This window comes from Miniopterus schreibersii (genome assembly GCF_964146895.1).
Source record: "Miniopterus schreibersii genome assembly, chromosome: 8".
NCBI lineage: Eukaryota > Metazoa > Chordata > Mammalia > Chiroptera > Miniopteridae > Miniopterus > Miniopterus schreibersii.
The window spans coordinates 12,476,901-12,501,327 of NC_138109.1; the positions used below are offsets into that span (position 1 = coordinate 12,476,901).

Genomic DNA, 24,427 nt, shown 5'->3' on the forward strand with positions numbered 1-24,427 from the left:
GACTGAGTGTCCCTTGGATCCACACTTCTGCCTGGAAACCAGCCTGCTCAACATGTCTGCCCGTGGCTGACTGGGCATCTTCATCTCAACATCCATCCAAACTCTTCACCACCACCGCTGCTCCTCCCAGCCTTCCCAGCTCACCTGATGGCAGCTCCGGCCTGCCAAGGACTCAGACAAAAAAACCTCAGACTCGCCCTTGCCTCCCTCTTTCTCTCACACCTCCATCCTACCCATCAGCATACCTTGTTGGCTCTGCCTTCCAAATATGTCCTGAATCTGACCACTTCTCACCATTCCCCACGTCCCCCACTACCACCTGGTCCAAACCGCCATCAGCTCTTCCTGGGACCATTAAAATAACCCCTTGATTGGTCTCCTGCTTCCACTTTGTTTTCAACACAGCAGCCAAGTTACTCCTTTGTTCAAACCCTCAAATGCTTTCCTACCTCACTCAGAGTGGAAGTCAGAGTCCTCACCTTGGTCTGCAAGGGCCTACATGACGCACCCCCTCCCCCACTACCTCCCTGACTTCGGATCCCACCTCTCCCCCTACAGCTTACTCGACCCCCATCACAAGAACTACCGTGCAGTTCCTCAAACACCCCACACAGGCTCTAGCCACAGGGCCTTTGCACTTGCTGTTCCCTCTGCCTGGACACACACACATGGGTGCTCCCTTACCTCCTCAGGGCTCTGATCAAAGGTCAGCATATCAGAGGCTTCCCCACCACCCTCTGTAAAATAGCACACACCTCCTCCTCATGCTCCTTCCCCTCCCCCAGCTTCCCTGTCTTCAAGGTATTTATAACAGCCTCCCCCTTTGAGAATGTAGACGCCACAGAGGCCAGGGCACTGTTGTTTCTGTTCACTGTTCTGCCTACAGACCTGGAATAGTGCCTGGCAAACACTAGGCCTTAACACACACCTGCTAAATGAATGAAGGAACCCCTTGGTCTGTGTCCGTCCTGCCACCACCATCAGGGGACAGGATAAGGCGCCAGGCCCACCAGGCATCCCAGTCTGGGCCTGTGTCTCCTCCCATCTGAAATCAGCCTGCAGCCAGAACGGCTCCTCCCAGGAGGGCTTCGTAAACAGAGTCACCGCCAAGCTGTGCAAGGGGCGGTTCCCCAAAACCAGTATGAGAAGAGGTCTGGGGCCAAAGCCAGGGTGTGATCAGCAGAGAGGAGAGAGGGGAGGAGCAGGAGGAAGGACTTGGGCTATTTTTAAGAACTTGCTCCCAAAAAGACCACATTCTTGCTCTGCTGAGTCAGAAGCATGTGGCTGGGAGAGGCAACAGGACCCGAAGCTCCAACAGCTGCCACCCTCAACCGCTCTGGCAGGAGAGACGCACAGTCTTTCCCACGCAGACAGGTGAGGGACCTGCCATATGCCCAGCTGCCTAGGGAGGGAGCACAGAAGCACAGGGTCCAGGCTGGGTGCTGGGCCCCTGGCTGGCAGGCCAGGAGAGGAGTAGGCCTCCCTTTCAAGGCCCACAAGAGCCAAGTCTGGCTCCGATCTCTCTCCAGGCCCACCCTCTGCCTCTCTCAAGGAGGGGACCCTCTACTTTGTCCCAAAGACAGCTCTGAGCAGGAAGAAACAGCCTTTGCAAAACTCAGAGCTAAAAACAACTCGGCCCACAGGACCACGGCCGGGGAGCTGGCCAGGCAGCATTTGAGGTCTCCAGAAAGTTAGGCCCTGCATGGAGCCCCAGGGGACCGGAGGCCTTGGCCACAAGGCCCAGGATAGCTCTGGCTGAACTCTCGGAGCAGCCAGCACTTACATTCAAACCCCTCCCCAGGGAAGGCGGAGGGTCAAGCCAGCTGCCCTTTGTCCCCTAAACCCGGGAGAGAAGCACAGAAATGCATGTCTTCCTGCCAGCCCATGAGTGGGCTAGATCAACCCCGTTACAGAGGAGGAAACTGAGGCTCAGAGAGGTAGAGTATCCAAAGTCAAGTTCATCAGAGACAGATCCCTGATTAGACCGAGGTCTGTCCCCATCTTTCCCCTGTAGGGGTGCCTCTCCCTCCCCAGTGAACCCATCCCCCTCTCTCCCTGGCTATTAACTTCACACCTCTGAGAAGATGCTGTCTGGGGCTGTGGGACAGGGTGAGGAGCCTAGGCTGGGGGTGTTAGGGGCAGAGAGAGTGGGAGAGTGGTTTCAACCATGAAATGAATCTGTCCTGAATCCTGCTGTCCTGGGGTGGAGTCAAATCCAGGACCAGGATCCCCACAGGGAGCCAGTCCCAATCACTGGTCCTCTTTCACAATCAACTTTAACAAGAACCAGACTGGTGCTCATCAACCCCATAATGCAACACAAAAGAAACTGGATAGCTCAGATGCGGTTCACATGCTAGTCCTAGAAAGAATTCCTGAACTTCCCTGTCTTCCTGTCCTTGGCACTGAACCCGCGCTGGCTGCCATGAGCTGTGAGCCGACCCCGGCCTATGTCCTGCTGCCAGAGATGCGGCCACTTGTTCAGTGGAAAATGGGGGGCCCATTGCACTTGGAGTGGCTCCTGCTCTGCAGCAGTCTCTGGCCCTGCTGGGGCCCCTTGGGTATTCCTTTTTTGCAGCCACGATGCCCTATGGGTGGTTTTTAGGAAAGTGAGCTCTGCAGTCAAGCTGGGTTGGGTCCTGGCTCTCCGCTTACTGTGGCACTAAGATGCTACTTCACTATTCTGATCCCTGGTCCCATCTCTGTACAAAACTGTAAGAATCCCCACCACATAGAATTGTTATAAGGATTCAATGAGATCATTCACAAAAAGTGCCTCGCTGAGAGCCTAGAACACAGTAGGTGCTCAGCAAATGTTTGTTGAATGAATGAATGAATGAATGAATGAATGAAAAACCTTCTAACTGAACAGCTGCCCTGGCCCACAGGAAGGGCGCTGTCCCAGGTAGAGCTGAGTGATCCTAGGGCCCTCCCCATCATTGCCCTCCACGTGGGAGCAAGCTTAGAGGGTGTAGCCTCTCATGCAGCATCTCACCATGTAGCACCCCACTCTGAGGACAGGGGGTGCCCACAGAGGTGCTCGGGGACAGCCACCAGTTTGACCTGGCCCAGAGGCTAATACTCAGCTGTGTAAACTCCCAAAGCCTCCACCAGCCTCCCACTCCTTTAAAAGTCAAGATTCCAGGGAAGGGGATCACAGTCAGGAAAGTGAAGGACCCCAAAAAGATAAATCGAGTTCCTTTCATTGGTGTGAAACACAACAATGACCAAAGCTCAGTGCTTGGTGCCAGAGAGACATTCCAAGGCCCTGAATTTGTGTGGTCAAGTGGGGTACCTCGGAGCTGGCTGCAGATGTACCCCTTTATGTAAAGCATGCTGGCTGGATATCAGCCTAGGAGAGTTGCAAAAACCAGGATGCTTCCACTTCTGCGCTTGAGCTCCAATATATTTGGCTAAATTCAGGGGCAAATCCCCTCCAGGCAGCAAAGTGACACCCCCCGCCCCCATGCCCAGGGCTGTCACTCAACAACATCAGAAGCATCCTGAGGGACCTGCAGAGAGAGAGTGGGGCTGGGCAGGTGGGACTCAGGGCTCTCTTCCCTGCTTACAGCCAGCACACCTAACAGGTGCTCAGTGCTGGACAGAAGGGTGAATGCACGTGTGGACACTGCATGCGTGGACACCTGCACTCCCTGCCAAGCCTGAGCCTTCACCTGGTTCATGCAAGGGCTGCCTGCGGCCAGGGCTTGGTCAGAAGATGGGACACCATCTCTTTCCACATTAGGGTGCAAACCAGAACGCGAGTGATGGAGCTCACATCTTCCATACACGTACTATCTGTGTTAGAACTGAGGTCTCCAGGCCCCACTCCCTCATTCTGGGGACCTTTAAGCTCAACAGCATTCAAGGGGAGGGCAGGAAAGCCAGTCTTCATCTCTCTGGACCCTTCTGCCATCCAACCACACCCCTGAATCAGTCAACAAATATTTATTGAGCACTTCAGTACGCCAGGCACCACGCAAGGTCTGGGGATTTGCTGGTAAGCAAGACAGCCTTGGCTTCTACCCTCCTGGATTCCACAGTCCCGCAGGGAGGCAGATGCTAAACAATTACAGAAACCCCTACACCCTTACAAACCAGATACGCTCTGTGGCGAGGGAGAACTGACATTTAGGCGGACAGCCGAACACTGACTCAACTCTCCCAGGGCCGATGCTGGCCCTGTGTACTCCACATGGTCATCTGATCACCTGCCCTGCATCATAACCTCACAAAGCAAGGGACACAAAAACCAGGCGACAATCTGGTTAATTCTGCCAGGGGCTCTGTCTCTGTGTGGTCTGGGCCAAGGCACACACTGCTCAGCCTCCAAGGGCCCTCCCAATGGACATTTGCATTTTATGCCAAACAAGGTCAAGTATGCACCCACGGACTCTTTTTCCCTCTCTTGCTGTTTTCGGCAGCAGGCAGTATTAGATTTCAAAATTTCCGTCCCACCTTGACTTAGGCAGATAGTCTTACTAATCCATCTAAGGCAGCAGTTCTCAACTAGGGGCGATTCTGTCCCCCAGGGGACATTTGGCAATGTCTGGAGACATTTTGGTTGTCATAGCTGCAAGGGCAGGGAATGCTAGTGGCATCTAGGGGGTAGAGGCCAAGGATGCTGCTAAACACCTTACAGTGCCCAGGACAGCCCCACAACAGAGAATTATGCAGCTGGAGTGTCACCAGTGCCGAGGTGGAGAACATTTACTCCAAGGGCACCTGGTCAAGTCCTCTGAGATCTAGAGCAGATACTGGCCTTTTAATGCGGGATGGTGTTACTGTTATTAGTCACAGGGACACAAAGGCCAAAGTCATGAGCACTGGTTTCCATAGCAGATAAACAGCAGGCTACAGGTTTCTAAAGAAACTGCATTATACCACGAGGGTCTCCCCACTAGACTGGGGGCAGGGCCCACGACCCACTTCTCTGTGCCCCTCCACCACCTGGCCCAGCATCTGAAATACAAAGGGTGGGGAGAAGAGAGAGAGGGAGAGAGAGAGAAGGCAGACTTCGGCTTTTCAAGGCAGGGGCCCTATGTTAGGCCTCTCCTGTCCCCAGCACCCCAGTGCAATTTCTGGCACCAAACAGTTGGTTTTGAATTCTTAAATAAACCACCCAACTGTGAGCTCTCTGAGGCCAGGTCCCTTCTGTGTCCCTGAGCCTAGCCTAGCATATGGCTCAACCTTCCACACTCATTCATCGGTCCCTACCCCTCGGACCTCACAGTTCAGCAGGGGAAGGAGAACTGAACAGGTACCAATACTGAATAGCAGGCAGTGCTTCTGTGGGGGAGATGCGGGGGCTGCAGGCACTCCTGTGAGGGGCCCTGAACTTAGATTGGGGGGGATCTATCCATCAGCATGAGTATTTCATCTCTGCATATAGCATCTGGACACAGCATCAGTGAGAACACGTGAGCAGGACAGAGACAAAGAGAAGGTAGAAAGAGGCTTCCAGTGAGAGTCAGGGGCCCACATGCTGCCACTGCTCCCCGCCCCCCAGAAACCTGGCCCAGGTAGTCCTTCCTCACCGCAAATGGTATTGAGTGGGGTGGAAGCCAGAGCCCAGGCACTGGGCACATAAAAAAGGCAGCAGCTCCTTGGGTTGCGTAGGGCCACAGAGGAGTTAGTGCCAAAATCAGTATCACAACAGCTAACATTTACTAATTGCCTCTAAGTACCCAGAGCTATTCTAGGCCCTTTAATCCTGTAATTACTTTAATCTTTGCAACAACCCTGTGAGAGAAGAACGACTGTCATCCCCATTTTACAGATTAGGAAACAGAGGCACAGAGGTTAAGAAAATTGCTCAAGCCCTGCTGGCGTGATCCAGGAGATAGAGGTTCAACTCCCAGTCAGGGCACATGCCCGAGTTGCAGGCTCAATCCCCAGTAGGGGGCAAACAGGAGGCAGCCAATCAATGATTCTCTCATCATTGGTGTTTCTATCTCTCTCTCTCCCTCTCCCTCTCCCTTCCTCTCTCTGAAATCAATAAAGATTTTTTTTTAAAAAAAAAAAAGAGGAATCTGAGACCAAGCCTCAGAGGAGCCAGAAAGCAAACCTCAGCACCCTTGCCCCACAGAGCATCCTGGTGTGGCCCTAACAGCAGCAAGGAGACTGCTGGGAATCCTAGGGGGAAAGCATGGACTTGGAAGGGAGACCCTCCCAGTTCCAACCCCAGATCTGCCCCATTAGCTGTGCAAACCTGAGCAGGCCTCCTGCCCTCTCTATGCCTCAGGCTCCTCCTCTGCTTAAAAAAAACCACAGCAGCCCTGCCCACTGGACAGCAATGGTGAATAAATGCCATCACCTGGCGTGAGGCAAGTACCTTTTTTTCCCCTGGAGGGCACCTGCTTATCCTGGCCATCAGCCGGGCAGGGGGCTCAGAACCTGGCCATCCCCTAGGCAGCCAGCCCAAACAGGTTTGCATTTGGAGCTAGATTTGTGGAGTTAATATTTGCCTGCTTGTGACCCAAATCTTCTGGGGCATGAGGCATGCCTGAGTCACTCAGCCCTGAGAATTCAAGCCAAGCAGGGACATGAGGTGGGAGTGGTGCTGAATCTGGGACAGGAGTCAGAGACCCTGGTCTCTCCAGGGCACCCAGACCCAGGCTGGCCGGGAGAGGTCAGTCCCTTCCCCATGTCTCTGCAGACCAAGTGTCACCCTCCACCCTGTAGCACTTGCTCTGAAGACCCAGAGCCCCAGTCATCTGATGATCCATTTCCATAGGATCCTAGAAACCAGTGAGAACATGGGAAGGTGAAAGCTGAGGCCCTACGAACATAAGACTGAGCCCCAGCGTCTGTGGGTGGTGGAGGTGGCCCACCCTCATCAAATGCAGATTTCACTCTAGCTGTTTAAACCCAAGTTTCCTGACTTCAATAAAGCCCAATGCAGAGAAGGAACCACCAGACTCAGTGCCTCTCCCAGAAACTGTTTGGGGCGTCACTCCCCATTTCCCAGGTGAGAAACCTCAGCCTAGGGCCTGAATCAGCCTGCCAAGGTCTCTAATTAGTCAGAGGTATGGCGGGGGAGGGGAGGATTCACACCAGGTCTCCTGGCTCCAAGACTAATTAATAAACATCCTGCCTCTAAAGATCCATCTTTCAGCTGTTTATGGGATGTTTACCGGGTACCAGGCATGGCTCTACATGTGACAACTGTCTTTATCAGTCCAAGAACCAGATGAGCTGAGAAACTGAACTTGCAAGCTGAGAAATGAAACTGAAACACAGGGAGGTTGAGACACTTGCCCCAGGACACAGAGCTGACAAGAGGCAGAGTAAGAAATCAAAACCAGGTGGTGTGACTCCAGAAACCACCGTTGTAAGTACTCCACCCCCGCATGACTCTGTCCCCATCACACACACACACACACACACACACACACACACACACACATATGCAGGCAGAACCCTTGAGTTGCAGGAGAGTCAGGCTTCAGAAGGTTTTATAAACACAATGGCTCTGATCTGCCCAAGGGAAGAGCTAGAGGCCCAGGAGGCTGAGGAAGGTGAGAGCTGGGGAGGCCCCTCATCGCCCTCCCTGTTCTCCCTGCCCAGCAGAGGTGTCATTCCCTCCGCCTGTGCAGGGCCGCACAGAGCCAGAAGCTCCTCGGTGTGGCCCGTTCTTTCTGATGGGTGATCCCCATCTCCCTGTTCTGTTCACCAATGAGAATGTTTGTTGAACACCTACTGTAGGCCAGGTCTCATGGGGAAACAAAAGGCGGAGCCTGAGCTTTGGGAGCAGAATAGGCTCCCCCACCTGCCCCAGCCACACGACCTGCCTTCCCAAGGGCAAGGTCCATCCTTGGACTGGAAACTGTCTCACCTCCTCTGCCGGGGACACTAGCACCTACATTTTGCCTTAACACAAGACCTCAGGGAAATCCTCCATGAAGCCCACTGAGAGAGCTGGCCACTCGCCCCTCTGAGCACCTAACACTCTGGACTGAAATCACTTTCTCTGACTCCACCACTAGACTGTGAGTTCCCTGAGTTCCTTTCATTTCTGTCCCTCCAGTACCCAGAGCAGTCCTCAGGACACGGTAGAGACTCAAGAGATTATGGATGGGTGGGTGGGTGGATGGATGGATGGCCGGGTAGGTGGATGGATAGATGGATAGATGGATGGGTGCATGGGTGGATGGGTGGGTGGGTGGATGGATGGGTGGGTGGATGGATGGGTGGGTGGGTGGGTGGATGGATGGGTGGGTGGGTGGGTGGATGGATGGGTGGGTGGGTGGGTAGGTAGGTGGATGGATAGATGGATGGATAGATGGATAAATGACTAAATGAATGAATAAATAATAGGATCCCATAAGTAATGACCAGTGGGCACAGGGCTCTACTTCAATCTGGAATTTACTGGAGCTCAGCTACCTAGGAATCCCAGCTTTGACCAGGTATTTAGTTTGACCCCACCATTTTCTAGACACGTTCTCCCAGCTTGGCCGAGCATCCCTATGTAATCACTGTCTGCCTCCTTCACCGGGCTGCAGCATAGGTGGAATACTACCCAAGGCTGCATCTGGCCTAACAATGATGTCTTCACGCCTGACCCTGGGCTTGGGCCATTGCAGGCCTCAATGAATACTTGTTGAATAAATGACAAATGAACAAAAGAACCTAGGAAGCTTTTTAAACATAGATTTCTAGGCCCCAGCCGAGATCTGCTGGCTCAGAATCTCTAAGGGTGAAACTCAAGAATGTGTATTTTGTTCAAAAGCTTTCTGGCAATTTCAGTAATTGGCCAGGTTTGGGAAACGCTAGCTTGTGGGGAAAAGGAGTCCCAGCTACAAGCTATGACTACGGATGAAGGCATCTCAGAGCAGGGCCGTACAGCCTGGCACCAACTCGGACAGATCTCTACTCTCCTAAGCATTTTTAGGTTAAGAGTCTAACAGCCTTTTTCGTAGTGTGGTCCTTGAACTATTATTGACTTCAAAACTACCTTAGTCAGAGGAAGCCTTTATTATTTATTTTTTAATATGTTTTTGTTGATTTCAGAGAGAGGAAAGGAGAAGAAGAGAGAGATAGAAACATCAACGATGAGGGAGTCATTGATCGGCTGACTCCTGCACGCCCCCTACTGGGGATCAAGCCCGAAACCCACAACCTGGGCATGTGCCCTGACCAGGAATCTAACCACGACCTCCTGGTTCATAGGTCAACGCTCAACCACTGCTCCAAGCAGTCTGGGCAAGAGGAAGCCTTTTTTTTAATGTAGATTCTAAGGTCCCACCCCAACCTCTCCCTGGTCCCGGGTGCAGCTGTGAGCAGCTGAGGCCTGCACTGTCCAGTAGTGGACTAAGCACTGTTTTTGCTCTTCCTGTCACTGTTCCTTCACCATCCTCACTGGAACCCAGGCAACAGGTTCCCAATCCAGTGCTCTTCCCAAGGCCCTGGGGTCCGGGAGGCTGGAATTCCCAGGAGGCTGGGGTCCCGAGCCTGCCCCAAGTGGCTGTGAGGTGATGAATAAAGGGCTGTAGGCCCACTGGAGCTCCAAGGCTCGTGATAAAACTTAAGGGGTTGGACTGAATCAGCTGTCCCAAAGTGGGGTGGGCTGAATGCTGGAACCCCACAAGATTCTATTAGGTAACTTGCCAAGGAAGGGCTCAGCTAAACAAAGGGTTTCAAGGGAAATGTCTAGAGTCAGATGGATCAGGGTTCCAGTTCTGTCATTTACTAGCTGTGTGACTTTGGGCAAATTGCTTACCCTCTCTGTTCCTCAGTTGCTACATCTGTTAAATGAAGGTATTAGCCATATATAGCTCACAAGATTGCCACAAATTGTTGAAAGAAGATAATACATGGTGCCTGGCACACTCCAGGCCCTCAGTAAACACAGGTAATTTTTTCAATCTTTTGGGATCACATTTCATATCATCCAAACTTCACAGATAACCAAGATTGCAGAGAGGCAAGGCGGCCGCCCAAGGTGAAGGGGCTCGTAAGGAGCAGGTCTCTGGGAACTGCTCCCTCCTCTCCTGACCCCTGAAAATGAGGCCTCTGCCTCTGCCTGGCATCTGTAAAATATAGCTGCTGCCTCCAGCAAAGATCGCCCCATCACTGGCCTCACATGACCTATGTCCAGGAGCAAACCCCGGCCCAGCCCCAAGAAGTTTTCCAGTCACTAACTGGGGAGGAGGCCAAGGCCCAGGAAAATGCTTAAACAACCCATGGGGCCCTGACTCAGGGGAGGGCCAACTCCCACTTCCCAGCAATAGCCCAGCCCCTCCCGCCCAGAGGCACTGCCCATTCTCTGAGAATGCACAAGGGCAATGGTTAAAACCACAAGAGGACCTGCGGGTGGTGCGATGGTGACATCACCTGGAGCCTCCAGTGAGCTCCTCCTTGGGGGCACTCACCACCTGTTTCCATCCTTGAAACTGGTTGTTTCACTCAAGGGACAGGTTCCTGCCTAGACGCCTTGTCATGCTGTGTGACCGCAAGCAAATTGCTTAACCTCTCTGAGTCTCAGGAACCTTTTTAGAAAAGAGACATGAGCAGAGTTTAGGAGGCACTGAGGAAGCAGCAGGGTTTGCAGAATGACCTAGGAATCAGAGCCTTAAAGGTCTCCCTGATGTTTCCTGACCCTTCTAACCCCATCTCCACCAAAGACAAAAGGTTCTGATCCTGTCCCTCCCTATCTGGAAACGCTTGACCGGCGTCCTGTAGTCCTCAAGAGAAAGTGAGAGCTCCTAGTGAGAAGTTCAGACCCCTTCAGCAGCATCCCCCATGGCTCTGCCCCCAGCCTTTGCACCCCTGTGCAATGCTTCCCTCTCCCTGGACTGACTGCCCCTTGACTGCTTTGCTCAGACCCTCCCCTAGGAAGCTTCTCTTTTCTATGCCTGGGTTAGGCACTCCCAGTCGTCTGCCTCCCCCAGCAGAAAGAGAGTAAACACATTCTACTCATCTCTAGCTCCTAGCCTGGTGCCAGCTCCATAAAGAAATCTGTGCTGGGTAAATACGTGTTGGGAAGAGAGGAATGCAAGGACGGACAAACAAAAACAAATTAACTACTCCCCGAGCTAGGTCTCCTCCTCTTGCCAAACAGGAATGCTATCAGAGAGATAGCTGGGCCACCTGTAGGGGGCCTCACCCTGGTTTTGTAGCTGGCTGGGTGGCCTCTGCCCCTCTATAAGGTGAGGACAGTACCAGCACCTGCACCTTTGCGAGGATGCAGTGAGCTAGTCCTCCCAGGGTGCTCAGTGCAGACCTGGCGCACGAAGGTGATTTCTGTGCACTTCACGGCTGAGGAAGAGAAGTGGGAGGGGAGGGCAACACTGGGCCCGGAGCCGTCCAACCTGGCCCAGCTAAAGTGGCTTCTGCTGCAGGGACCGAGTTCTCCCGACACCAAGCTCCCAACTGGCTCAGATCGCGTCCACCAGCACTGGCCGCACACCCCAGCAGCCCAGCACCCTGGAGACTGTGGGCCCCTTTTTTCCATCTCAGACACACCACTGACCTCTCTGATCCGTTCCCTCCTCTACAGAAAGGACCAGCTAAGAAGCGCCTGCTTCCATCATTTTGGGGACCCATCAGTTTCTGCTCATTCCCATTGTGCCTGCAAATGACCTCTCCTGGCGTGGGCAGTCTTTGTTGGACTGTACCCCACCCTCCCGTGTGCCTGGTCAAGGTGTCACTGAGAACCATGAGGCTATCGAATGAGACTGTTCCCAACCTCCCCTCATGTATACTCCAAATCCGCCCCAACTTCTCCCATTTCCTAAGGAGCACTCCTACTCCCATAACACCGCCCCCCACTCACATCATCACACTGGGGACCGCCTCCTCTCTGGTTCGCCTAAAGATCCGGCTCCTGTAGGTGCCCCAAGTGTGTTGGCCACCAGCACAAATCCTTCTCCTGGGTGTCCTGGCTTCCCCTCCAAGCGAGACACCTTTTCTCAACCCCCCTTCGCTATCCGGCACCTCAGAAGCTGTCCGCACACGCTGTCTCTCCTTTCTCACCTCCCAGCCCCCCGACCCTCTCCCACCGCGAATGGCAGCCCCATCACTCCTCCAAAACTGCTCTTACAAAAAGGCCCAAACTGCCTCCACGTTGCCGAACCCAGTGGCCCCTTTTCTGTCTCATCTTAACGTGGGCTCTCAGGGGCCTCCAGCCCTGCTGACCACTAGCCCTTTTCCGAAGCACAACCCCGTGTGGGTTTCCCGGAGACCCCGCCCCTGAAAGAGGCTGCTCCTCTCCTGGCTCCCCCTCCTTCACCTGACCTCTGACCTCTGAGTGCTCCCACCCGCCCCGTCTATGTGCTAACAACACCCCAGTCTGAATGTCAGCCCAGAGGCCCCCAGTTATTCCCATCACATCGCATCAGCTGTTTCACAGGACTTATCACATGACACTGTGAACGAAAAGGGGCGACACAGGAGACCCGACAAGCGCAGGAGGCCACACGGCAGGCCTGGCAGGCTCAGTGACGGAAAGGAACCACACAGGATGGGCCGACCATAAATTCCTAAATGGGCGGGTCGTAGGGGGAAGTCGTATACCAGGCCTGTGGCTTCCTTAGCAAAGGTCACCCTTTACCCAAAGCGAACACTGTCAATGTCCTTACGCATCTCGGATAACATACATTTGAAATGCCGAAGTCGTTTTCTTTTCCAGACGCCTGGCACCCGACGGCAGGCACCAGAGCACGACCGCCGAGCTCCTCCTTGCTGCCTTGCTGCCTGCACACCGTCTGTATGAGCTGTCGATGTTCAATGGTCACTCTCCTGTACCCACCAAGGTAGAAGCGTGTGTTTCTCCATTTCGCTTTGTATCCAGTTCTAGAGATTTCCCCGCCTCGCTTTCTCCCGCCTCCCTAATCCACCGCCTGTGGATTCCGTGGGACTTTCCCTACTCTCTCCTTTGACTCCAAATGCACAGAAAGAACTACCGAACTGCCACTCTCCCAAGCATTTTCTCAATCCTTTGAGATCCTGTGTCCTCCAAATTTTGGCTCAAATAAACTCTCACACAACTTTTCTCTAGGTTGGACATTCTTTCATCGACCACATGCAGTTACTTTATAATCTGAGCGGTTTCTCTGGGTTTTGTCCCCTCCGACATCACGTGAGATCCACAGGGCAAGGCTGCTGACGGTCGGCCAGCTCACCGACATCACGCCGCCCACAACGCTGAGCCCTTCCACGACCAGGCACTGTCCAGAGCAGCCCATCTGCACTTTCTCATCAAATCCACACAACACATGACGCAGCAACTAGTATTTTCCCATTTTACAGATGAGGAAACTGAGATACAGAGGAGCCAAGTGAGTCGCCCAAAGTCTGACACAGGAAGAGGCCCAGCAAGGAGCAGGGCACCCATCTACCTGCCAAGCCCAACACAGCCCTGGCTCTTTCTGGACCCTAAATGGATACTTACTAAATGAGCAAATCAATCACCAAAAATCAATGAATGAGATATTGAGAGAGGTGGTCTTTGGGTCTGTGGAATGGAGAGTTTCATTTCCTTCTATCTGCATTTTCCAAGTTTTCGTCAATGATCATGTAACACATAATTTAAAGTACAATACAGCTTTATTTTTAGAAGTAATTCAAAGGTTCTGGGCAATGTCTTGGTCCAGGAACATTTTTCTTCAATTTTCAGAGACTGTTATTCCTCTACTTAATTTAAACGATTGTTTTTCTAGCAAAATTGGATAACAAGCCCGCATTTTAAAGCTCTCTCCAAGTCTGCCCACTTCAAACAAGGAAGGTAGGGGAGTAATGAGAGCCCTTGGGGCCTGAGTGCTAATGGCTGGGAGGCCCCTGGAACGGGTTTCTGCGGAGGCCAAGAGGCCAGGATCTCAAAGAGGAGGAGGGGGCCAGACCCAGAAATGCCGCCTCACATGCGGCCCTATGCACGACGTGGGCAGGGGCCACCCCAAACCACCTCCACTGCCCTGGACTGAGTGTCCCTGCACAGAACGGGGAGGGCGGTGGCTGGGCCAAAACTACGCTCTCAACAGACAGGCAGGTGGGAAGGGGAACCCCTGAAGCCCTTGGCAGGAGGCTCAGGGCCAGGCTCAAACCAAGAGGGGGGCACAGCCTATGCTTCTGGTCAAGTGGTCAACTGTCCTTCCCTGTTTCCCACCACATGTGGCCACTGCTGCCAAGGGACATCAAAGGCACAGCCAGGCCAGGTCCTGGAAAGGGTGGCACTGCCTTAGGGGGCTGGGGGCTGGGGGCTGGGGCTCTGGGGCAAACAGAACGAGGTTACCCTGTGCTGCCTCCACCCCTCACAGGTGTGTGACCTAGACAAGCAAGGTGACAGATCAGGGTGTCCGCCTCATCGGGGGCAAAACGGAGTTGACACAACCCACGTCTCAGGATGGCTGATGACTGAACAAGCTCCCTGGAGCCCCGCGCCTGTCAACGTGACTGCCACTCCCTAAATAAGACCAATTACTACAGCAATCTCCATAAATACGGGCCATTATTATTAGCACGGTCCTGAAAACAGGCCTGGGGGGCCCGTTTGGGCACTGGGGTTCTATTCTCGGCCTTGACCCTACACCACAGGGCAGTGATCCCAGCTAAGCGGGTGAAAAAACACATGGCCCTGGCGGCGTGACTCAGTGGTTAGAGCCTCAGCCTGTGCACCGAAGGGTTGCGGGTTTGATTCCCAGTCAAGGGCACGTACCTGGGTTGAAGGTTTGATCCCCAGCCCTGAAAAGGGGGCAACCAATCAATGTGTCTCTCTCACATCAATCTCTCTCTCTCTGTGTCTCTCTCCCCCCTCCCTTCCTCCCTTCCATTCTCTCTAAAAATCAATGGAAAAAAAATATTCTCGGGTGAAGATTAACAAAAAACACAGAAAACACACCACCCATCAATTTCAAATCAAAGAAAGGCAAAGTGTGTTGTGATTACAAGACCAGCGGTGAATCTTCTGTCCCTCCCCTCCTCAAAGAGAAAAGGAACCCAGAATAAAGGCGGGAAGTAGGGTTACAGAAAGATCTCACTACCTAGTTTGAATCCTGCCACTTACAAACATTGTGACCTTGGGGAAGGTCACTCGACCACTCGGACTCAGTTCCCTTATCTATAAGATAGGATAACACTACCTACCTGCAGGATCTGTATGGGAATTAAATGAACTGACACATGAAAAGGATCTGGCATGTACAGTCATAACATGAACACGAGTTGTCTCTGAAGAAATAAGCTCTCAATTGTTAAGTGAAGGGCAGAAGTAGCCAAAAAACACTGGATAACCTCAATTTCAGTTACTTTTATCTTCGGCTTTTCTGGTATTATTGGGGGTAGGGAGAGGGCAGCAGACCCACTTCCCAATTCTGTTTTGTTTGGTCTGATTTGAAAATGGAAATCTCTTTTGAGACTCTACCAGCCACAGATTCCAGGGCTGGAACAGAAGAAAGTTCGGGTAAAACAAGAAATTTGTAAGAAACCTTCAAGATGTGCAGGGAAAGGGGTGACCCCCACAATACGATGCGCCCAGCAGGCGAGTGTGGCAGGATTCCTTGGCTGGTGCCCAGATGATGCTGTACCCTCTGGCCTGAGGAAGGTGCTGTACCCTCTGGCCTGAGGAAGGTGCAGCACTTGCCCTGACACCCGAGCCAGGCTGAACTCCCAGCAACTCATGCCTCTAAGCCTTCGCACATGCCGTTCCTTCAGGCCAGACCCTTTCTCTCTCCCCATCCCACTCTCCTGCCCTCACACCTCCACTGTACGTAACTGCACACATGTCCATCTCCCAACCAGAGCTCACGCACTGAACAAAAGCCATGACTTTTGTAAAGAGACGTCCACTCGATAGTCTGGCTCTACTCTCTTATGCTGTCCCTGAATCCATATGGATAGGTCATGCCTTCTGTTGCCTAAGCCTCTCGCAGACAGCTCTGGCCACTGGGTCCTGGACATCACACCCATCACACCTTGACCAGCCATGAGCTATTTGACTTGTCCACAATCTAGCCTTGGACACCACCACCACTCTGCCTCCCAGATGCCTGGGTCCCCTAAGTATGGTTATTCAATCAACAGCAAAGCAGGCTCTCAATTAACAGACTCTTATCCTCAACCCATTTCCCTCCTTCTTGGTGCATGGTAATATAATAACCCAGTTTCCAAAGGGAGAGGTCATTTAAGGGCCACTTACGAGCCCAACCACCACAGCAGGCCCAGCCCAACTGTCGCCCCTCCTGCTCTGCACCTGTGAGGACCCTAAACCAGCTCTGGAGTGGTGTCACATCAGAATGCAAGCTGGGGTGGGAGGGGGCGGGATGTGCCCAAGTTGCTCACTGCTGGATCCCCATGGTGAGCAGATAAATGTTTAACAACTGACTGGGGGTGGGGGTCAGGAGGGCTGATTTGCAGTGTTTGCCAATTTCTGTGGTGCAAATACTTTCACTGTGGCCAACTTTAAGGTACCAAGGTGACACCACCAAACACACAGTTGGGAAGAAATGTGTAGTAGCCACCAGCAGGTACATTATACAGTCATCTGTTATTTAACAACGGGGTATGTCTGAGAGATGCATCGTCAGGCCATTTCACCCTTGTGCAAACGTCACAGTGCACTTACCTAGATGGTACAGCCCACCACACACCTAGGCTGTATGGTGCGGCCTATTGCTCCTCGGCTACAAAGCTGTACGTGTTACTGTACTGAATACTGTAGGCAACTGTAGCGTAATAGTATCTGTGTATCTAAACACAGAAAAGGAATGGTAGAAATAAAGTATAAAAGATTAAAAATGGTACACCTGTGCAGGGCACTGACAGTGAATGGAGCCTACAGGACCAGAAGTTGCTCTGGGCAGTGAGTGAGTGAGTTTGAAGGCCTAGAACATTACTGGACACTACTAGACTTTATAAACACTGTCCCACAAATCCTCCCCTGGCTTTCTTCCGACAGGGTCAGAGATAGAACAGAGAGCTGTCAATGCTGCTCCATGAACAGGGATGTGGGCTGATTGGAAATGTCGAGGAGAAACTGGCTGGGTGAGACATAGATCACCATAACAGTGACTGTCGGGAGGGAGTGAAAGGTGGCCTGAGGATCAGCAGGAATGAGGAATCAAGACGGAAGGCCGTGGGTTTGGCTATTGCCTGTCGGAGCCATGGTCAGATTAAGGTATGTTCAGAAAAAAAGAGGGTGTTTAACATGGAGAGTGTAGAACTAAGGGCTCACTATTGACTTGGGAAATTTGTTTTTGGTTCCATTGGCCCTATCTGGCATAAAAGGCTCTCTCTGGCATTGAACTGATAGAAGAAATAAAACTTATCTATGCTTTACACCATTACAACTGGAAAATATTTTCAACGCCCAGCGACAGGCTGGTCCCACACAACCACAGAAAACTTTTACTAAAGCGGCAGTGGCACTGAGTACTTGTTAAGGTAGTGCCTGCAGACCTGTGTCCTTGTACAGGACCTAGGTCCTCAACAAAGATGCCCTAGCCAGGTTTGCTCAGTGGTTAGAGCATCAGCATGGTCTGAAGGGCACATACCTCGGTTGCAGGCTCAATCCTCAGTCCCGGTAGGGGAGTGTGCGGGAGACAACCAATTGATGTATCTCTTTCACATCGATGTTTCTCTCTCTCTCTACCTTCCACTCTCTCTGAAAAGCAATGGAAAAAGGTCCTTGGGAGAGGATTCAAAAAAAAAAAAATTTACAGCAGTGTTCTCTGAAGCCCATCAGCCAGGCCTGGGGGGCTGTAGAGCCCTCTGACTATGTAGCACTGGGGGGCCGGCTCCTCTGTGCTGAAACAGGTCAGTAGCTGATGGACTGGGGAGTAATCTGTGCACTCAGGACTGAGGTGCTGTGAGCAAGAAGGAATCTATTGCCAAGCCCCAAATATACTGCTCCTGTCAGAGAAAAAAATACTCCCTGAACCACATTTCTTACAAGAAATTCAGTTCCATTATAATCTCATGGGACCGCTGTCATATATGCTCTCTGCCATTGGCCGAAACATTACGTGGCACATGACTGTGTATATATAACATATATCCACACACATAAAAGACACAAATAACCACAAACACATAGGTAATAGTGAAATACAGTGAAGTAATTAGGAAGTACTGCATTTTTAGTATTTATTACCCTTACTTCTAGTATAATTTATATAATTGTAAATTTATATACATACAATTTTTTTTATAAAGGCTGTGTTTAACAGCTAGCTCACAAAATTCCTAAAATTTAGTGATCAACTCTCATGCTTAGGTACAAACTGGCTCCAGCACACCACTGCCCAGGGCCCAGCACAGGCTCTGTAAGGACGGCGACTCCTGGGAGCTCTATCAGACCAGGACCCCAAAGGAAGGTGGCTCTGACAACCCCCAGCGAGGCAAAGAGACCAAGGAACTATCCAGGGACACATGGCCAGGAAGGAGCTGAGCTGGGACCCAGGTGGCACAGTGGGTGGACAGAGAACTTTAGCCCACTCTGCTTTTTATGAAACCGATTCTCTTTCCTGGACTTCAGACCCCTTGAGGGCAAGGACAATGGCCCACTCACCACCTTCCAGCTGCAAAAAGCAAGGACTGGGTGGTCAGGGAGACCCAAGCTTGAGTCCTTTGCTGACTAACCATGACCTTAGGCAGCCACTGAAGGCTGTGGTTGATTGTCCTCATCTGTAAAATGGGTACAAACCCATCTCCCTTGCCTAATTATCAGGGCCATTATAGAAACAAAGAGACAACGACCTGAAAGAGGGATATGAATCTAAGTTACTGTTACCATATATACATAATACCCACTTTATCTTTTCTAAACTTATCTGACTAAGATGATTATATGCTTTCCTCTCTGCTCCTTCCCTATTTAAAAGATCACATATGTGAAGCAGCTAGCCTAGCATCTGGCTCTTACCACAAACACATAGGTAATAGTGTTAATTCTGTTAATTCATTTACTACTCATACACTAACCTGGTCCCTGAGCCCCGAGGAGCCCACCAGCTACACACCCTCCCCAGACTCCTCCCAAGTTAAAACTTGAAACAGTAGAATTTAGGAACACCTACTATATGTCAGGCACTGTTCCAGGCTGGTGATCAGGACAGACATGGTCCTTGCTCTCTACAGTCCCCTGGGGGCGTAAACAAGCCACCTTCAGTGAAGGCTGGAACAGCATCGTGAACAAGAATGAGTGAGCCTGGCTGGCTGGCAGAGAGGAAGAGGTCCTGGGTAAGACATGAACCGGTGAAGGATGGAACCAGCTTTCTATGGAAGGAACGGCAAGGGTGATAGGGCTTTAGTGGAAGAAGGAGGGGCAGGGACCTCAGGAAGGCAAGCAGGAGGGAGGTGAGGGAGAATCAGACCCAGCACAACCTTAGGCCTCTCAAGGCACGAGGAGGGTTCTGAGCGTCACCCTGGAACCTGAGGAAGGGGCAGGATGGCCCCCACCCACAGTCACAGGGAGCTTGGAGATTTCCAGACTGGGCCCTCCTTTCTAATTATGTGTAGGAGGACTGGACACTGTGGGGTACAGTGCTGGGTGGATAAGTGGGTGGACGGATAGACAGATGGATGCTGCAGCTGATGGCCATGCAGGCAGGGCTGCAGGGAAGGGCTGAGCATTTTAATGAGTGTGCACAACCTGTCCCCTCTCCCCAGCATCCGAGGAGGAGCAGATGGTGCTTCAGGCAGGCAGGGAGGGGCTTCCCCTGGTTGAATCCCTCAGGAAGGCCAAGGACTTTGAGGCAAGGTCTCAGGTCTAAAGTGGGGGGAAGTGCCGTCCACCCACCACGACCTACCTGCTGTGGCCTGAGCCAGGGTCCTCAGACTTTCCAGGCTAAAAGAAGATTCCTGGCCCCTGCCTGGGCCCCCGCCCTGGGAGAGGGAGGAGGAACTCTCCCCACAATCTCCTACATCAGGCCTGGGCTTCCCTCTCAGAGACCACCCCTGGGAGCCAGGGGGCTGGCCTTTATCCCCAGCAGGGCCCACCCCGGATACACTTCCCTGCCTCAAGGAGTGTCCAGGCCTGACCCGGTTCTGCTTCTGTAGCCATGGCCTTCCCTCTGACCAGGGCACCCCCCCAGACAGCCCTCCCCCCCCCTTTCCATCCCAGGGTGTGTGTCCAGGCTGGGAGAGGCTAGCCCAGCACAGAGGCGCCAGGAGCATCCCCTGACTTCACGCAATCCCAGGGTCCCCCAAGGTCAGCACAGGGGGAGGGGAAGCACAGTGACAGCAGAACCTGCAGGTTCTGTCCACTGGCGGGAAAGTGAGACACAGAGTCACACACACACACACACACTGATGCACAGAAACCACTCAGAGGGATGGGACACCAGAGGGACACAGAGACTCCCGTGGGGGAGTGGGGTACACACACTCACACCCAGAGGTACCCACTCACACTCAAAGGACACAAGTAGAGACCCTCAGGCAGAGGGCAGACCCAGGCTCTGGGGACTCCCACCCAGAGACACGTCCCCAGGCACAGGCTCCCGGGACACAGGGCAGAGAGGATGCCAGCTCCGGGAGACACGCACTCACACGGGGGCACGGGGAAGATGCGGGCGTGCACTCACACCCAGAGGCACCGAGATGCACACTCACAGACACACCCCGGGTCGCCCGGAGAAGATAGCGGACTCACACGGGGAGAACCAGCGACACACAAAGATCCCGCAGGCGCAGAGACACGCATGGGGGCCGGGACGACCCGGGCAACGGGGCCCCCGGACTCCCCACGACCCTGGCACAGAGACGCCCCCGGCCCTGGAGGCACCCGGGCCACACACCCCCGCGCGGAGTCCCGGCCGCCGGCGCCCGCGACCCCGCGCCCGGCCCCCGCGCCCGGCCCCCGCCCGCGGGCCGCACTCACCCGCTCCGGCCGCCCGGCCGCGCCTTTGTTGTCCGCGCGCCGCTCACAAAGGCGCCGGCGGCCGGCTCCGCGCCTCCGCCGCCCGGCCGCCGCGGGCGCCCATGGCCGGGCCGGCCCAGCCCCGCGCCCCGCGCCCCGCGCCCCGCAGCCCGCAGCCCGGCCCGCCGCCGCCCCGGAGCCAATGGCCGCGCCGCGCGCCGCCCGCGAGGTCGCGGCCCCGCCAGGAGTGCGCCCGCCCGCCCGCCTCGGAGCGGCCTGGTCCCGCCGCCGCGCACGGCGACACGGCGCCGCCCCGCCCGGCCCGCAGCCGCTGAAGTCACCGCTTAACCCCTGGTGGCCGGCCCCGCGCCCCCGCCCCCGCCGCCCCCCGCCCCGCCTGCGCGAATGCCCCCGACCGCCCGCGGCAGGAGGGCTCCGGCCCGCCCGCTGGCCCTGCTCCGATCCACCCGACCCAAACTCTGGCCACACAGTTGGGGAAACTGAGGCCTGCAGTGGGCGGGGCTTTGCCGCGGGCCACACAGGTACCCCCCTCACTCCTGCACTCGAGCGTCCCCTCCCACTTCCCCGGGTTCTCCCGCCAGGACCTCCCGCACACCATCCCACCCCCAGGTGTCCCCCACCCGCAGGCTGCTCGCTGCGCCTTCCTCGCTCTCAGGAGCTTGCCAGGTGTTTCCCAGACCAGGGAGCGATGCCCGGGTTGGCCCCAGGGGCAGACCCAGCTATGTGATGACCCCACCCAGTCTCCACAGGCAGGGAGCCCTCCAGTCCCTCCGTGGCCTTGGCCTCTGGCCTCCCGCAACAGCCTCAGTAACCATGACCCTAGCAGCTGCAGGCATTAAGGTTTACTAGGCTGAAGGACAACATCTCACTGACCTGGCAACAGCCCTGCATGTGGCCCCGTCTTCCAGGTGAGGAAACTGAGGCTCAGAGCTGTGAGTAACTTGCCAAAGCTCACCCAGCAAGGAAGCGGTGGAAGGGAGATCCTAGCACCTCCTTCCTCCCAACCTCTAAAGCTGCCAGACACTAGTTACCCCCAGAATTCCAAAGAGAGCCTCCGGATATGATGCAATTAATTAGAGTCATCAGGTCATTAATTAAGATTATCCCTGGAGTTATTAGACACTGCCCTGCTACCTCTCAATTTACAATGAAATTCACACTCAGGCTTATCAGCAATTACTCCAGGGTAGGTAATAATGAGTTCTGTGGACGCCGAAGGGCACAGGTGTATGCGGGCTGGAATCTCCAGCAGCCCGTGTTCGTTCATTCAGTGCAGCCAGCAAAAACATTTTTCTTTTTTACTACTCCCTGTTTGTCAGACAGGAGCCTTAGGGGCTAGGAATGAAACAAGGCACCAGACAGGCCCCGGCCCTGTCCCCTCAGTCAGCTGTCTGAGTCCAGAAGGAGACACAAAGAAACAGGCCACTGCAGTGTACTGGGACAAGCCACACTCAGGCCCCGCTCTCTGGAATCACCTTACTCATTGGCTTGTTTGTTTGTTTATTGTCGAGTTCCACACGAGAACATGAGCTCCACAGAGCCTGTCATAAGACTGGTTCATAGGAGTTGTCCGACGCCCAGGCCTACAGCAACACCAGGCTCATAGTAATCAGCTAGTAAATATTTGTTGAGCATTACGTTCCAGACATCGTTTCAGGCACGCGGGAGACCTCAGTGAGCAAAACTGGCGTGTCCTTGCCCTCCTGGAGCTTCCATTCCAGGTGGGAATAAGCAGTGGCCGTGACAGTGGAGAGGAAAGTTTCTGGACTGCTAGAAAGCAGCGAGAACGTCTCCAGATGTCCATCGAGTGACGCTGGGGCTCATAGCATTAAACCTTGGACCAGAATTCAGATATTGTTTTATTTTTAAATATATTTTTATTGATTTCAGAGAGAGGAAGGGAGAGAGAGATAGAAATATCAATGATGAGCCCAGCCGGGTGTGGCTCAGCGGTTCAGCATCCACCTAGGATCCAGGAGATCAAGGTTCAATTCCCGGTCAGGGCACATGCCCGGGTTGCAGGCTTGATCCCCAGCATGAGGCGTGCAGGAGGCAGCCAATCAATGACTCTCTCTCATCACTGATGTTTCTATCTCTCTCTCTTCCTCTCTCTGAAATCAATAAAGATATATTTTTAAAAATAAAATAAAGAAACATCAATGATGAGAGAGGATCATCGATTGAATGCCTCATGCATGCCCCCTACTGGGGATCAAGCCTGCAACCCAGGCATGTGCCCTGACCGGATATGGATGGAACAGTGAGTGATCTCCTGCTTTATGGGTCAATGTTCGACCACTGAACCACACCAGCTGGGCCAGATTTTAGAAATTCTGAACCTGTATTCAAAGCCTTTCAGACCTACTCCAACCCCCTTCCCTGGCTATCTTGTTTTCCTCCTTGGCCTGAGCCTTCTCTGGTTGCACTAGGCTTACCCTCCCTCCCAGAAACATCAGAAGTTCTAGAATGCCCAAGAAGCCTCCCCACATGGCCCTCGTTCCCTGACCACCTCTCCTCTGGGCTCTACAGCACTCTGAGCTTTGGTTAGTTGCTTTTGTTTTGTTAAGTTGGCTCCAGGCATGTACCGATTTGAACTATCTCCAGTTTGAGGGCAGCTATGATCCAGGCTTGAGGGCAGGGACCATACCCCAGGCCCTCATAATGCCCCAGAGCCCAGCCTGGGTTGGGATCATGAGAGGATCATAACAGATTTCAGTGGACACTCTCAAACCCTTAGCATAGAACCCTCTGGATCCAGGGTTGCAATCCACCAGCTTACAAATGGAGCCCACAGAAGCATTTTGCTTCCCCTGTAGTGGTTTTGTTGTTGTTGTTGTTGTTAATTAGTTACCAACATTTAACAATTGGGAGATTTCCCATAGAAAGTCAGATCGTTGGCGTCTCTTAACAAATCTGAAGATCTGGTGATGCCAGGCCCCCGTTCCCGTATGGGCACCCTCTGCAGGCCCCAAGGAGCCATGGCTCCTCACCAGAGCTGTGTCCTCTACTTGCCTCCACGCCTCCAGCCTTATGTAACCCATCTGGCTCGGAGGCCTCTCCTCTATGAATTTAGTGTTTTCATTTTATTTCCCCCTCTACATTGTACTTTTATGAGAAAGAAACACATACTTGAGAATAAATGAGCCTGCAGCCCTCACCTACCAGGCTAGCGTGGGCCCCAGCCCAGGCCACATTCTCCTACATTATTTTATTTTTTTAAATATGTCTTTATTGACTTCAGAGAGAGGAAGGGAGAGAGAGAGAAAGAGATAGAAACATCAGTGATGAGAGAGTCACTGCCTCCTACACATCCCCTACTGGGACTCAAGCCTGCAACCCAGGTTTGGGTTGTGCCCTGACCGAGAATCGAACCTTGATCTCCTGGATCATAGGTTGATGCTCAACCGCTGAGCCATACCAGCCAGGCTTTCCTACATTCTTGATCTCTCTGCCATATCCCTTTCCACACACACACACACACACACACACACACACACACCCCTTCTCTCTCACCTCCCCAACTTCACATTCTGTGCTCCACAGCACGAATGAATGTGTAAGGTGCTTCACGGGGCCTTCACCCATGCTGTTCCCTCTGCCTCCATCCCC

The 24,427-nt window shown here is 53.4% G+C and overlaps 1 protein-coding gene across 3 annotated transcripts in view; it reads right to left on the bottom strand.

Moving 5' to 3' along the window:
• Positions 1-20,900, bottom strand: part of ARHGEF10L (Rho guanine nucleotide exchange factor 10 like) — a gene marked incomplete at its 5' end in the record, with an annotated part of 124,249 nt that extends 103,349 nt beyond the window's left edge. For 2 of the 3 annotated variants that reach the window (XM_081143659.1, XM_081143658.1), the window contains one exon: positions 20,819-20,900. Of the gene's footprint in view, positions 1-12,602; positions 12,691-20,818 lie in introns of those variants that run through there. The other variant, XM_081143657.1, reaches the window with a different exon arrangement.
• Positions 20,901-24,427: the final 3,527 nt, after the last annotated feature.